Source organism: Prionailurus viverrinus, chromosome C1 (genome assembly GCF_022837055.1).
Source record: "Prionailurus viverrinus isolate Anna chromosome C1, UM_Priviv_1.0, whole genome shotgun sequence".
NCBI lineage: Eukaryota > Metazoa > Chordata > Mammalia > Carnivora > Felidae > Prionailurus > Prionailurus viverrinus.
Window position 1 is genome coordinate 119413616 of NC_062568.1, and position 17051 is coordinate 119430666.

Sequence of the window (17051 nt, forward strand, 5' to 3'; positions counted from 1 at the left end):
CCGCTCATGCTCTGTCCCTCTCTCCTTCAAAGATAAAAAAAAAAATTATTTATTTTGAATTGTTTGTCAGGCAATTTATGTATTTCTATTTCTTTGGGGTCAGTTACTAGAAGTTGACTGTGTTCTTTTAGGGATGGTGTGTTTCCCTGACTTTTGTAATGCCTTTATCTTTACATATCTTTACATACCTCCACATATTTGAAGAAGCATTCACCTCTACCATACTTTAGGGACTGACTTCAGTAAAGAAAGACCTTTACCTGTGGGTGGGGGCACAATAGCGAGTGCTGTAGGTAGTGACCCCAGGTAGTGATACAGATGCCACATGCAGAAGTGTGTGCTGGCTCCTAGACTGGGGTAGATGTGATGTCTCATTGACTCAGGCTGCTGGAATCCACAACATCAACAAATACATGGTTCTTCATAAGTTCTGTGGGGGGTCTGCAGTAGCTACAAGTGTTGCTTGTATCCTTAGTGTTGCCTCCTGGTCTAGCTGCTATAGGCCATAGCAGGTGGGGGTTATAGTTGGAGTTGTCTTATGCACACACTCAGCTGTGTAGTGGCAGGAGTAGTTGCAGACATACATGAATTGGCAAGGTGTCGAGCAAGGAGCAAGAGCTGAGGTCAACTTCAGTCACACTTGCAGCTATGGGGGCTCTGGCTGTGGGTGTGCACTTCTGTGGCTACTGGGTCTTGCCACAGGTGTGCATGTGGCAGCGGAAGTTGGTAATTGGAGTCAAGTTGGATTAGTGCAGGTGCACAGCTGCATGGGTTAGCTGTATTTGAGCACAGCAATACAGGCCAGTGACAGGAGATGGGACCAGTCTGGGTCCACAAACAGCTATGTAGGCCGTGGCTGTTGTCATTTGCTCCTGTGGATCCAGGGTCTTGCCATGGGTATGCACATGGCAATATAGTCTGGTGATGGCAGCCAGGCCAGTGACATGTATAGCTGTATAGTTGTACAACTGGAAGGGCTAGTCTCAAATGTGCCCATGGTGGTAGGGTCAGCTGTCATGGTCTAGGCTGCCATCTTGCCATCACAGAGACTATGGGCTACCAGTGTGGTTCATGGGATCTAGTGGGAATGGGGGAAGGGATCCAAGAGGGATTTGGGCAGCTAGAATTTGCAAATGCAAAAATCTTTGGGTTAAAACTCTGAGTCAAAAATGGTGGGGGTGTTTGAGGTAGCTGTGCTAGACATTGGTTTCTTCAGCAACACAACCTGCTGAGTCCTTTGCCGAGCAGGCCACTGGGAACCCTTTGTGGCTCATACTAGTAGCCTCTGCCCATTCCCATACATATTGGGAATTTTGGTAAACCATTTTTTCCCTATGAGCCTCAGCCTTGTAAGTTTCATGTCTTGCCAACACACAACAGAGGCTACATTTCCTTAGCAGGGATCTATTCAAAATGATATAGAAGTGGAGAAACAGTAACCCTCTTGCACAGTTGGTGGGAATGCAAACTGGTGTGGCTGCTCTGGAAAATAGCGTGGACGTTCCTCAAAAAATTAAAAATGGAATTACCCTACAACTCAGCAATAGCACTACTAGGAATTTATCCAAAGGATACAGGAGTGCTGATTCATATGGGCACTTGTACCCCAATGTTTATAGCAGTGCTTTCAACAATAACTAAATTGTGAAAAGAGCCCAAATGTCCATCAACTGATGAATGGATAAATAAGATGTGGTATATGTATACAAGGGAATACTATTCGGTGATCAAAAAGAATGAGATCTTGCCATTTGCAATAATGTGGATGGAACTAGAATGTATTATGCTAAGTGAAATAAGTCAAAGAAAGACAAATATATGATTTCACTCATATGTGGAACTTGAGAAACTTAACAGAAGACCATGGGGGAAGGGAAGGGGAAAAATAGTTACAAACAGAGAGGGAGGCAAACCATGAGGAACTCTAAATGCAGAGAACAAACTAGGGTTGATGGGGGGACATGGGAGGGGGAGGAATGGGTGATGGGTATTGAGAGCACTTGTTGGGAGGAGCACTGGGTGTTGTATGTGAGTGATGAATCACAGGAATCTACCCCCAAAGCCAAGAGCACACTGTATACACTGTATGTTAGCTAATTTGACAATAAATTCTATTAAAAAACAAACAAAAACCCAAAATGATATAGGAATAGTGAAACAGCTGTCAATACACTTCTTCTGCAGGAGGAAAGTTAGCCGTAGTTCTTGCAGCAGTCCACACAACCATACAGGAGCTAGTTTCTCTGTCTCCCCAGGTATCAGCTCATGTGTGAAAAAATAAGACTCACATTGAGTTAAGAATCATCCTGGTTTTCAAAACTCATGCCCCTCCAAAGCATATACCTCCTGTTAGAGATGTCACTTTTTTGCTCCAGATATTGAAAAGTTGTTTTTCTCTTTTTTTTTCCTTAATAAGTCTTGCTAGAAGAGTCATTGTCTTATTAAACTTCTGGCTTTATTTTCTCTATTATGTGTCTGTTTTCTGTTCACTGATTGTTATTCTTTATCATTGCCTTTCTTCTATTTTTCTTTAGATTTAATTGGCTTTCTTTCTCCTTTTCTGAATGTGGAATTGTAGACTTCACTTTCTTCTTTTAAAACAGGTATGTTTAAAGCTTTACATTTTCCTCCTAAACTATGCTTAAATGTGTCTCCCAAATTTCGAAATTGTTTTTATCATTAAACTTAAAATAGTTTCTACTTTCACTGTGAGTTCTTCTTTGAACTAGTGGTCATTTGCAATATGTTGCTTAATTTTGAAATGTTTATACTTTTTATTTTTTTTAAGTTTGAATTAAATTCCAGTTGACTAACATACAGTGTAATATTAGTTTCAGGTGTACAATATGGTGATGCTGCACTTCCATACAACACCCAGTGCTCAACATAAGTGTGCACCTTAATCCCCATCACCTATTTCACCCATCCCTACACCACCTCCCCACTGGTAACCATTATTTTGTTGTCTATAGTTAAGAGTCTGTTTCTTGGATTTTTTTTCCTCTCTCTCCCCACCTTTACTCTTTTGTTTTGTCTCTTAAATTTCATATATGAGTGACACCATATGGTATTTGTCTCTCTCTGACTTATTTCACTTAGTATAATAGTCTCTCCATCCATGTTACTGCAAATGGGAAAATGTCATTCTTTTTTACAGTTGAGTAATATTCCACTGTGTATATATACAACAACTTCTTTATCCATTCATCAGTTCCTGAACACTTGGGCTGTTTCCATAATTTGACTCTTGGAAATAATGTTGCTGTAAGCATTGAAGTTCATGTATCCCTTTGAATTAGTATTTTTGTGTGCTTTTATATTTCCTTAAGCAGTCCACTATATTTTTTTTCAAGTTTTTATTTAAATTCTAGTTAGTTAACATAGAGTGTTATATCAGTTTCAGGAGTAGAATTAAAAAGTTGTCTCATTGTCATTGATTTGTAGCTTAATTTCACACACAGACAGGCTGGAAACATATCAACAAAATCAGCCGGTGTATGTTCATATATAATGACTCTCTCTCTACTGGAGTGTGACTAATGTCCTATGCTGTCATCTACTGACAACTGATGGGAATGCAAGCATATTTTTTTATTATTGGAGTAAAATTTGTAAAGAACATAAGTTTCAGGTATACAGCATTAAAATTCAATACCTGTATACACTACAAAGTGATCACCACAAAAAGTCTAGTTACCATCTATTACCATAAATATACCCCCTTTACCCATTTTGCCCACCCTCAACACAGTTCCCCTCTGATAATCATCAAGCAGTTCTCTGTATCTGAGTTTGTTTTTATATTATTTGTCTTTTGTTTGGGTTTTTTTTTAGATTCCATACATTAATGAAATCATGTGGTATTTGTCCTCCATCTGACTTATTTCACTTAGTTTAATACCCTCAAGACCCATCCGTTTATACAGAATGAACTTCTTATGCTGCCATTCTGAACCCCTCTCCTTGGAGTGCAAACATTTCTTAAATGATTTCAAGTAATCAACTTTTTAAAAAACTTAAGCCAAGAGACTATGAACAAAACTTTTTTGAGTGACTAAGACTGCTTTCAGACTGAATAAAACCCCTAATATGCTGATGGTATATGAAAAAAATTCTTTTACTGAAAAGAGTGAAAAACTATTATTTTTGTTATCTGATGTAAACTTACACTTGATCCCTAGGATACAAAGATCTATGGGAACTTTAAAAACGAATTGGCTGGTTCTGCCCTGCAGCCAGGCTGCAGGCCTGTGAGGCTCCTCACTGCTGCAGGTAAGATTTACTTGAGATTTATGTAAGTAGGGGGCTCCTGTTCTGATGTAGGTGGAGTGGTTGAGCTGGAGACTTGAGAGCATGGCTCCCAACGAGGCTGTCTGCTGCCCAAGAAGAGTCGTGGTGGGAACTGGTGTGTGAAATCCAACATGGTGGAGAAGTAGAGGGACTTGAAGTGCCCTTGTCCCTCAAACACAGCAGTCTAGAGGCCAGAGGACTTTGACTTCCAAGAGTCTGGGCTGCAGAGTGACAGAGATGTCTCCAGGGGCCGATGGGGACAACCTGGTAGGCTATATGTGCATGATTGTGAACTCGGAAAGATAAAATGGGTGGTGTAAGCACAGAGGGGAGGGATCCCCCTTCTGCATAGAGGCAAAGGGAAGAGAAAGAGAGGCTGTGGAAGTGCAGGACTGTGTTTATACAAGAGAAAAACCATGGACAGGGGGTCAGAAAAACAATGGAGAAAGATACAATCTCTAACTGTGGGGCTTTCTCTGGACTGGGGCTGGCTGTCCAGTTTGCACACCTGGGGAGGAGGGGAGCCTGCCCCGGGCTCAGTAACTGGTTCAGAAGTGCAGTTTACAGTGGGAGAAAGCAACCCCTTCCCTTGAGTGCTGTGGGAAGAAGGTATATAACCATTCAAAGGACAAAGGACCATGCCTGTGCCCACCAGTAAGGGGCCATTTATTGGCAGGATGGAGTGGCACTTCCCTGGAATCGGGGTGCGTGGAGCAGGATCCTTTAGAACATCTGGGTTTGAATCCCAGATGAGCTCCAGGGAGGTGCGGGAGACTGTGGAGCCAAAGAACAAAACAAAACAAAACAAACAAACAAACAAACAAACAAAAAATGGGCCTATTTGTGCTTGCACAGCACTGGAGGGCTGCCTGAACAGAGTTCAGGACAGAGTTCAGGATTGGGTTTGGGACACCCAATCTGGGGAGGAGAGACTGGGTGTCACCATTTTTCTCCCCATCGTCAACAAAGTGGTGCTTCAGGGAATGGACAGCAGACCCACTGTGGAGGCAGGACCTGCCTACACCAAACCACTCCCTTCAGCACCTGTTAAGTGGATATCTACCTGACGCTGACCAACCAGACAGCCCCTCCTCCAGACCAGCACTGCCACCGGTTCCAAGGCACCAAGTGTTTTTGCATTTTCTAATTTAATTTGGGCATATATATACACACACACACACACACACACACACACACATATATATATATATATATATATATTTTTTTTTTTTTTCCTTTTATCCTTTGTACTTCTTCCCTCCTCCAGTCTGGTTATTCTGGTTGTTGGTTTGTTTAAGCAGACATATTTAATCTATTCTCTTTATACCTATTCTATATCTCCTTCTTTCCTTTCCCCCCTCTCTCTCTGGATTAAGCCATATGGTTTCTCTGCCTAGTCAATTTTCTTTTCCTTTCTTTTTCCCTACCCTTGTCATTTCTCTCTTTGTATGGGATGAAGCCTCTTCCACCAACACTTCACTCCCTCCCCCATTTTTTTTGGTTTGTTTACGCGGTTTTTTTGTTTTTAATTTTTTTCCCAGGGCTACTTCAACGAACAAATCAAAGCACACCTGGTGGAGGGCCCAAAACATCACTACGAATAGGGAGAAAAAGCAACCAGAGTTCAAACAAGAGAGAGCACATAACACATTCCAAACACATCTCCTGAAGGGCCAGGTCCTTGACAGTGTATGACCCCTCTTTAATATACTAGTGCTCGCACATAACAAGCTTTTAAAACACATAAGGGACAGAAAACTAACCAAAATGATGAAACAGAAGAATTCTCCTCAAAAGAAATTCCAAGAAGAAATGACAGCTAAAGAATTGATCAAAACAGATGTAAACAATATATCTGTTCAAGAATTTAGAATAATAGTCATAAGATTAATCACTGGGCTTGAAAAAAACATAGAAGACAACAGAGAATCTATTCCTGCAGAGATCAAGAAACCATGAATTAAAAAATGTTGTAAATGAGGTGCAAAATAAACTAGATGTGGTGGCAGCAAGGATTGAAGAGGCAGAGGGGGATAATAAGTGAAATAGAAGATAAAACTATGGAAAAAGATGAAGCTGGGAAAAGAGACAAAAAAATTCTAGAGCATGAGGAGAGACTTAGAGAACTAAGTGATTCAATGAAACATAATAATATCTGTATCATAGGAGTCCCAGAAGAAGAAGGAGATAAAGGGGTGGAAGGTGTACTTGAACAAATCATAGCTGAGAACTTCCCCAATCTGGGGAAATAAACAGACATTGAAATCCAGGAGGCAGAGAGGACTCCCTTCAGACATAACAAGAATCGATTTTCTGCATGGCATGTCATAGTGAAACTGACAAAATACAAAGGTAAAGAGAGAATTCTGAAAGCAGCTAGGGACAAATGGGCCTTAACCTACATGGGTAGACACATAAGGGTAGTAGCAGACCTATCTTCTGAAACTTGGCAGGCCAGAAGGGAGTGGCAGGAAATATTCAATATGCTGAATAGGAAAATATGCAGCCAAGAATCCTTTATCCATCAAGCCTGTCATTCAGAATAGAAGGAGAGATAAAGGTTTTTCCAGACAAACAAAAACTGAAGGAGTTCATCACCACTAAACCAGCCCTACAAGAGATCCTAAGGGGGACTCTGTGAGTGGAATGTTGCAAAGACCACAAAGGTACAGAGACATCACTACAAGCATGAAACCTACAGATAACACAATGAAACTAAATCCATATCTTTCAATAATAACGCTGAATGTAAATGGACTAAATGTTCCAATCAAAAGACTTAGGGTATCAGAATGGATTAAAAAACAAGACCCATCTATTTGCTGTCTACAAGAGACCCATTTTAGACCTGAGAACACCTTTACACTGAAAGTTAGGGGATGGAGAATCATCTATAATGCTAGTGGAAGTCAAAAGAAAGCTGGAGTAGCCATACTTATATCAGACAAACTAGATTTTAAAGTAAAGACTGTAACAAAAGATGAAGAAGGACATTATATCATAATTATGGGGTCTATCCATCAAGAACTAAATGATAAATGATTATGCATCCAATTTGAAAGCACCCAAATATATAAAACAATTACAAACATAAGCAATCTTATTGATAAGAACACAGTAATTTCAGGTGACTTTAATACTTCACTTACAACAATGGACAGATCATCTAGGCAGAAATATTAATAAACAATGGCCCTGAATGGACCAGATGTAGTTGACAGATATATGCAGAACTTTTCATCCAAAAGCAGCAAAATACACATTCTTCTAGAGTGCACATGGAACATTCTCCAACATAGATCACATACTGGGTCACAAAACAGCCCTCAATAAATATAAAAGAACTGAGATCATACCACGCACATTTTCAGATCACAATGTTATGAAACTTGAAATCAACCACAGGAAAATACTTGGAAAACCTCCAAATGCATGGAGGTTAAAGAAAATCCTGCTAAAGCATGAATGGGTCAACCAGGCAATTAAATAAGAAATTAAAAAGTATATGGAAAAATATGAAAATGAAAGCATGACAGTCCAAACCCCTTGGAATGCAGCAAAGGCAGTTCTAAGAGGAAAATACATTGCAACCCAGGCCTATCTCAAAAACAAGAAAAATCCCAAATATAAACTCTAATAGCACACCTAAAGGAACTAGAAGCAGAGCAGCAAAGGAGCCCCAAGAACAGCAGAAGAAGAGAAATAATAAGGATTAGAGCAGAAATAAACAATATAGAATCCTCCCCACCAAAAAAACCAAAAAACAAAACAAACAAACAAAAACAGTAGTACAGATCATTGAAACTAAGAGCTGTTTTTTAAAAAAAAATCAACAAAATTGATAAACACCTGGCCAGAATTCTGAAAAAGAAAAGAAAGAGTACCCAAATAGATAAATCACAAATGAAAATGGATTTATTACAACCAATCCCTCAGAAATACAAGCAATTATCAGGGAATGCTGTGAAAAATTATATGCAAACAAACTGGACAACCTGGAAGAAATGGACAAATTCCTAGACACCCACACACTACCAAAACTCAAACAGGAAGAAGTAGAAAATTTGAACAAACCCATAACTAGTGAAGAAATTGAATCAGTTGTCAAAAAATCTCCCAACAAATAAGAGTCCTGGGCCAGATGGCTTCCCAGGGAAGTTCTACCAGACATTTATAACAGAGTTAATACCCACCCTTCTCAAGCTTCTCTTCCAAAAAATAGAAACAGAAGGAAAGCTACCGGACTCATTCTATGAATCCAGCATTGCCTTGATTCCCAAACTAGACAGAGACCCCACAAAAAAGAGAATTACAGGCCAATATCCCTGATGAACATGGATGCAAAACTTTTCAACAAGATACTAGCAAATCAAATTCAACAGTGTCTAAAAATAATTATTCACCATGATCAAGTGGGATTCATTCCTGGGCTGCAGGGCTGGTTCAATATTTGCAAATCAATCAATGTAATATATCATATTAATAAAAGAAAGGATAAGAACCATATCCTGTCAATAGATGCAAAAAAAAACATTTAATAAAATACAGCTTCCTTAATAAAAACCCTCAAGAAAGTCAGGATAGAGGAACATACCTAAACATCATAAAAGCCATTTATGAAAAGCTCACAGCTAATATCATCCTTCATGGGAAAAACTGAGAGCTTTCCCCTGAGATCAGGAATACTGCAGGGATGTCCACTCTCGCCACTATTGTTTAACATAGTGTTGGAAGTCCTAGCATCAGCAATCTGACAACAAAATGAAATAAAAGGCATCCAAATTGGCAAAGAATAAGTCAAACTTTCACTTTTTGCAGACGACATGATACTCTGCATGGAAAACCCAAAGACTCCACCAAAAAGCTGGTAGAACCGATACATGAATTCAGCAAAGTTGCAGGATACAAAATCAATGTACAGAAATTGGTTGCCTTTCTATACACCAATAATGAAGCAACAGAAAGAGAAATAAAGAAACTGATTGCATTCACAATTGCACCAAGAACCATAAAATACCTACGAATAAAGCTAACCAAAGATGTAAAAGATCTGTATGCTGAAAACTATAGAAAACTTATGAAGGAAATTGAAGAAGACACAAAGAAATGAAAAAACATTCCATGCTCATGGATTGGAAGAGTAAATATTGTTAAAATGTCAATACTACCCCCAAAGCAGTCTACACATTCAGTGCAATCCAAATCACAATTGCACTAGCATTCTTCTTAAGGCTGAAAAAACAATTCTAAAATTTGTATGGAACCACAAAAGACCCCGAATAGCCAAACTGATGTTGAAAAAGAAAACCAAAGTGGCAGGTATCACGATCCCAGACTTTAGCCTCTACTACAAAGCTGTAGTCATCAAGACAGTGTGGTATTGGCACAAAAGCAGACACAAAGACCAGAGAATCCAGAATTGGACCCACAAATGTATAGCCAACTAATCTTTAACAAAGCAGGAAAGAGTATCCAATGGAAAAAACACAGCCTCTTTAACAAATGGTGCTGGGAGAACTGGACAGCAACATGCAGAAGAATGAAACTAGACCACTTTCTTACACCATACACAAAAATAAACTCAAAACGTATGAAAGACCTAAAGGTGAGACAGGAAACCATAAAAACCCTAGGGGAGAAAACAGGCAACAACCTCTTTGACCTCAACCGCAGCGATTTCTTGCTCGACACATCTCCAAAGGCAAGGGAATTAAAAGCAAAAATGAACTATTGGGACCTCATCAAAATAAAAAGCTTCTGCATTGCAAAGTAAACAATCAATAATACTAAAAAGTAACCAACAGAATGGGAAAAGATATTTGCAGGTGACATCAGATAAAGGATTAGTATGCAAAATTTTCAACACCTGAAAAACAAATAATCTAGTGAAGAAATGGGCAGAAGACATGAATAGACACTTTTCCAAAGAAGACATCCAGATGGCCAACATGAAAAGATGCTCAGCGTAGCTCCTCATCAGGGAAATACAAATCAAAACCACACTGAGATACCAGTAAGAGTGGCCAAAATGAACCAATCAGGAAACAACAGATGCTGGCAAGGATGTGGAAAAATGGGAACCCTCTTGCACTGCTGGTGGGAATGCAAACTGGTGCAGCCACTCTGGAGAAGTGTGGGGGTTCCTCAAAAAATTAAAAATAGGACTACCCTACGATCCAGCAATAGCACTACTTGGAATTTATCCAAAGGATAGAGAAGTGCTGATTCATAGGGGCACATTAACTCCAATGTTTATGGCAGCACGTTCAGCAATAGCCAAATTATGGAAAGAGCCTAAATGTCCATCAACTGATGAATAGATAAAGAAGATGTGGCTTATATATACAATGGAATACTACTTGGCAATGAGAAAGAATGAAATCCTGCCATTTGCAGCAAGGTGGATGGAACTGGAGGACATTATGCTAAGTGAAGTCAGTCAGAGAGACAAATATCATGTTTTCACTCATGGAACTCGTGAAACTTAACAGAAGACCATGGGGGAAGGAAGGGGAAAAAATAGTTACAAACAGGGAGTGAGGCAAACCATATGATACTCTTAAATACAAAGAACAAACTGAAGGTTGATGGGAGAGGTAGGGGAGAGGGGAAAATGGGTTGTGGGCATTGAGGAGGGTACTTGTTGGGATGAGCTCTGGGTGTTGTATGCAAGCAATGTATCATGGGAATCTACCCACAAAACCTAGAGCACACTGTACACACTGTATGTTAGTCAATAAAGCATATTAAAAATAAAGAAAAAATAAGAAAACAAGAAAGAAATATATAAAAATAAATTAAATATAAATAAAATAAAAATATAAATAAAAATAAATAAAAATAAAGAAATAAATCAACAAACATTAAAAAATGAAATAAAAAATAAAAATAAAAAATAATTGGCTGGGGGCACCTGGGTGGCTGCTTGAGCATCAACTTCAGTTCACATCAGGATCTCAAGGTTCATGAGTTGGAGCCCCTCATTGGATTTGCTGCTGTCAAGTGTGGAGCCTGCTTCAGATTCTCTATCTCCCTCTTTCTCTGCCCCTCCCCAGCTCATGCTCTCTCTCTCTCAAAAAAAGAAATAAACCTTTTTAAAAAAAAAAAAACTAATTGGGATAATGGGGGCTTCAAACAATCCCAGATCCAGAGCACAACATGTTGTTTTTCAACTTTTGTCTATTAACAAGAAAACTGTTGACATCCAGTGTCATAATCGATGCCCTCTAACCTGTGTACTTTTGAGGACAGTGACCCTCAACAGCTCTGCCTTGAGAAGTGAAACAAAATTATTTATGAACTATACTACACATAGTGTTACAAATGACAGTAAATTGCACACAATCAACTTTTTAAAAATATGAATTAGAGAAGATTAAAAATTATCTAATCTTTTATTCATTCATGTAAAAACATTTTTTAAAAAGGGAAGTACAAAGAGTGTGCAACAATGGAAGATATGCCTGGAAAGTTCTGCTTTGGTGATAGTACATCTCAGAAAAACACTCATCTAGGACATGGCCAGTTTTCAGGTGAGAACGTGAATGAATGGATTTCAATCAGAATAAAATGGTTGATATGTGTTTGTCACACAAAGTTTTCATTTGAATTAAGAACAAGAATGCATGCTGAGGATCACAATGGATGGACCATATTATAGAGTTTCTGATATTTTTCCTCCAGATCTACTTCCTACTCTTCCCCTGGGTCTGACTTAGAGATTGACTATTATAGACTGGATGTTTGTGTCTCCCCAACAATTTGTATGTTGAAATCCTAGCCACTAATATGATGGTACTAGGAAGTGAGACCTTTGGGTGGTGATTATGTTTTGAGAGTGGAGGCCTTGTGAGTGGAATCAGTGTCCTTATAAAGGAGACTGCAAAGTGCTCCCTCACCCCTTCTGCCATGACACAGCATGAAGACAGCCATCTATGAACCAGGAAATGGCTCATACCAGACATCAAATCTGCTGGTGCCTTGATCTTGGATTTCCCAGCCTCCAGAACTGTGAGAAGTCAGTTTCTAGGTTTATATGCCACACAGTCCATGGTATTTTGTAGTGGCAACATGAACAAACTAGACAATGCCCTTATAAAATAGGCTGTAGAGAGCTCTCTTATTCCTTCCACCATGTGAGAATGCAGCGTGAAAACAGCCATCTATGAAACAGGAAGCAGCTCTCACCACACATCAAATCTGCTAGTGCCTTGATCTTGGACTTCTCAGCCTCCAGACTATGAGAAATAAATTTCTGTTGTTTATAACCCCCCACCCCCCAAAAAAAAACAAATTGGCTAAAGAAAAGTCCAACTGGTTGGGACACCTGGGTGGCTCAGTCAGTTAAGCATCAAACTTCAGCTCAGGTCATGATCTCACAGTTTGTGAGTTCGAGCCCCGTGTCAGGCTCTGTGCTGACAGCTTAGAGCCTGGAGCCTGCTTCAGATTCTGCGTCCCCCTCTCTCCCTGACCCTCCCCCATTCACACTCTGTCTCTCTCTCAAGAATAAACATTAAAAAAATTTTTTTAAAATAAAAGTCCATCTGGTTAAGGGATATAAGGAACATTAAGAAGTCTCATTGAATGATAAAAGTTATATTGATTATACAATATAATAGTTCATCTTTTCCTATTTTAAAAGTGTTAAGAAAAAGTCATGGAAGGCAGAAAGTCAGTAAAGAGTCAAATTCTCCCTGCATGAGAATTTTACCTTCAGTTAGTTGTCTAGCTCTGAAAATAAATAAAAGAGGTATGTATCAACTATGTTATTAAGCAACATTTACCAAGGTTAAAATGAACATTGGTAAATTGAATCTGGACTTGGAGAGCTATAAATACCTCATGAGAAGCCATATGCTCTGGATTTCCTTAGTGTGGGACTCATAACTGGACAACTTCCTTGTGAGAATCCTGGAAGATAGGGATTTGCATCAAACTTCCAAGGATCATGAGTCTTTTAAACCAGAGAAGCTTCTACATTTCACCCATTAATGTTAATTTCCATTTCCTTGAAACTGAGCTTTTACTTGGAGAATCAGAGAAAATAGCACCAAAGTGACTGTTTAAACTACTGTAGGGACTCCTGCAAAACTTACTTCCACAAAAAAGCAACACATGGCAAGCTCTGGTGCCTGTCTCAGAGCCTCTGAATATACCTAAATGTAGTCTATGATAGTTTTGTAAGATCAAATGCTTAGTTGAACCTAAAAAAAAAAGTTGGGAGGTGACATTAGTATGATGATGGACTTGGAGATTCCAATAATTGTGTCTTTCAGAAAAAGGACAGATGACCACTAAAAAAATAGTTCTGAAAGCTCTGGACTACAATGCAGTAGTAGCAGGAAACCCTGTGGAGCACAAAAACTGAGGATGGCTGATAGAAAAGAATAGGAAAGATTGTACTTGCGTCATCCTATTCACAAGTCCAAAGCAGCTCAGCACCAAGCAGAATCCCCTTAGAGGAATTCACTTCATGGGGAAAAGGGAAATAGAGGGAGTCCAGAAATCTCCATCATTGCTTGGAACATCTCCAGCCTTGCTACCAAGAACCCCACAGACTTTACCAACACGGAACACAGTTGATGTAGCTGCCCAGGGTTCCTGTTGCTGCATCTACTCCCTAGGGCTAGAGCTGCTGCCATGCTGTGCCCCATCTCTTGTGTTCTGAGTCAGGGCTTTGGCCCACCATTACCAGTGCTGCACTGTCACTGCTCTGTGCCCCACCCGCTAGGGTCTAAGTTGTGGGCATTGCTACACTATTGCTACTCTACACTCTGCTCCCTAAGGCCTGAGTGATGATTATGACCTTCCACTATGAGCGCTGCACTGCCTCTGCATCCTGCCCCCTAAGCCCAGGCCATGACTGCACCTTTCATCCCTGGGCCCATGCTCTGCTGCATTCTACCTCCCTTCCCCTGGGGCCCAAGTCATTACAGCAAGCCCCAGATACTCAGAGATCATTTCCATGAATAATCTGCACATGCCTCTGCCTCAAACACCCATGCCATCACAACAGCAAGTATAACTGTATCCCAGGCCTTAGGTAACATAGTAGTATGCACGTTCCTGAGCACAAGACCCCAGCTTGACTGCTGCTCTGGGTGCCATTGTTCTAGACCCAATTCCAGGAGGATATTCTGGGCTAGAATCTCCTCCTATGGACAAAAAGAAGAGAACGCCAGCAGCCTTGCCACCAAGTATCACAGCATCCCTAGTTGCCACCGCCACTGAAGACACCCACAGCTTTGGTCACTGAAAACCTTCAATCTTCACTGACATGACTAAAGGTAATGGAGCTGCATAAATACTATAACACTGTACTTTTCCCAGAATCAGGTATACTGCACTCACCAACAACTGCCTTACAACCGCCTGCCAGTGAAAGTATTTCCCCACTGAAGAGGTGATTTCTCCCACAAATGTATAGACATCAACACAAGGCCACCAGAAACTTGAAAAAGCAAAGAAATATGATACCACCAAAGCAACAAAATAATTACCAGTAACTGACCCAAAAGAAATGGAGGTCTACAAGTTACCTGACAAGAAATTCAAAATAATTATTTTCATAAAGGTCAGGGATTTTCAAGTGAACACAAACAGCTCAAAAAACTTATGAAATCAATATATGGACAAAATGAGAAGTTTAGCAAAGAGATAGAAATAATTTTTCAAAGAACAAAAGAAATATGCTGGAGCTAAAGAATACAATGAATGCAATGAAAAATGTAATAGAGAGCTTTTGTAATATACTTGATTCAAACAGAAGAATCTGTGAACTTGAAGATGGACCTCTTTAGTATCTAGTCAAAGAAAAAAAGAATAAAAAGAAAGAAGAAAGCATATGGGATTGTGAGACACCATCATAAGAACAAATATACTCATTATGGGGATCCTAGGAAACAGAGAGGAAAGGGGGCAGAAGAGTTAACTCACAAACTACCAAAACTGAAACAGGAAGAAATAAAAAATTTGAACAGACCCATAACCAGCAAAAAAATTGAATCAGTAATCAAAACTCTCCCAGCAAACTAGAGTCATGGGTTAGATGGCTTCTCAAGGGAATTCTATCAGACATTTAAAGAAGAGTTAATATCTATTCTTCTCAAACTTTTCCAATAGAAGGAAAACTTTCAAATTCATTCTATGAGGCCTATGTATCACCCTGATACAAAAACCAGATAAAGACACTACAAAAAAAAAAAAAAAAAGAACTACAATGTCTCTGATGAATGTAAGTGCAAAAATCATCAACAAAATACTACCAAACAGAATCCAGCAATACATGTAAAAAGCCATTCACCATTTTCAAGTGGGATTTATTCTTGGGTTGCAAGCATGGTAAAATATTCTCAAATCAATCAGTGTGATACATCACATCAATAAGAGAAAGGATAAAAACCATATGATCATTTCAATAGACACAGAAAAAGCACTTGATATAGTACAACATCCATTCTTGATAAAAGCCCTCAACAAACTAGGTTTAGAGGGAACACACCTCAACATAATATAGGTCATATATGAGAAACAGCTAATATAAGCCTCAATGGGGAAAAACTAGGAAACTTTCCCCTGCAGTCAAAAAGAAGACAAGGGTGCCCTCTCTCAGCATTACTATTTAACATAATACTGGAAATTTTAGAATCGGGAATCAGACAACAGAAAGAAATAATGGGCATACAAATCAGCAAGAAATAAGTCAAACTTCTACTATTTGCAGATGACATGATACTGTATGTAGAAAACCCAAAAGACTACGTGAAAAAATTGCTAGAAGTAATACATGAATTAAGCAGTCACAGGATATAAAATCAATGTGTAGAACTCTTGCATTTCTATACACCAATAACGAAGCAGCAGAAAAAAAAAATAAAGGAATCAATCCCATTTACAATTGCACCAAAACCAGCAAGAAACCTAGGGATAAACCTAACTAAAGAGGTAAAAAGATCTGTACTCTGAAAACTATAGAACACTTATGAAAGATAATGAAGAGGACACAAAGAAATGGAAAAGCATTCTATGCTCATAGATTGGAAGAACGAACATTGTTAAAATATCTATAGTACCCAAAGAAATCTACACATTTCATGCAATAGCAATTAAAATAACTCCAGAATTCTTCACAGAGCTAGATCAAAGAATCCTAAAATTTGTATGGAACCACAAAAGGCCCCAAATAGGCAAAGCAATTCTGAAAAAAAAATAAAACTGGAGGCATCACAATTCCAAATTTCAAGCTATATTACAAAGCTGTAGTCATCAAAATAGTTTGGTACTGACACAAAAACAGATACATAGATCAATGGAACAGAATAGAAAACCCAGAAATGGACCCACAACTATGTGGTCAACTCATCTCCGATGAAACAGGAAAGAATATGTAATGGAAAAAAGACAGTCTGTTCAACAAATGTTGTTGTGAAAACTGGACTGCAATAAGGAGAAGAATGAAACTGGACCACTTTCTTATACCATACACAAAATTAATTCAAAATCAATGAAAGACCTAAAGGTGAGATGGGAAACCAACAAAATCCTGGAGGAGATTGCTAGCAGCAACCTCTTTGACCTCAGCCAGGGCAACTTCTTACTAGACATTTCTCTGGAGGCAAGGGAAACAAAAGCAAACATGAACTTTGGGACTTGATCAAGATAAGATCTTCTGCACAGCAAAGGAAACAATCAACAAAACTAAAAGGTAACCTTAAGAATGGGAGAAGATATTTGCAAATGACATATCAGATAACGGATTAGTA

The 17051-nt window shown here is 39.1% G+C and overlaps 1 long non-coding RNA gene across 1 annotated transcript in view; it reads left to right on the forward strand.

The window, feature by feature from the left end:
* Positions 1-4235: 4235 nt before the first annotated feature.
* LOC125173139 (uncharacterized) overlaps positions 4236-17051 on the forward strand; it is a 39879-nt gene continuing 27063 nt past the window's right edge. Inside the window, exon 1 of the long non-coding RNA XR_007154936.1 lies at positions 4236-4272. This is a non-coding gene — a long non-coding RNA (uncharacterized LOC125173139). The remainder of the gene's footprint in view (positions 4273-17051) is intronic.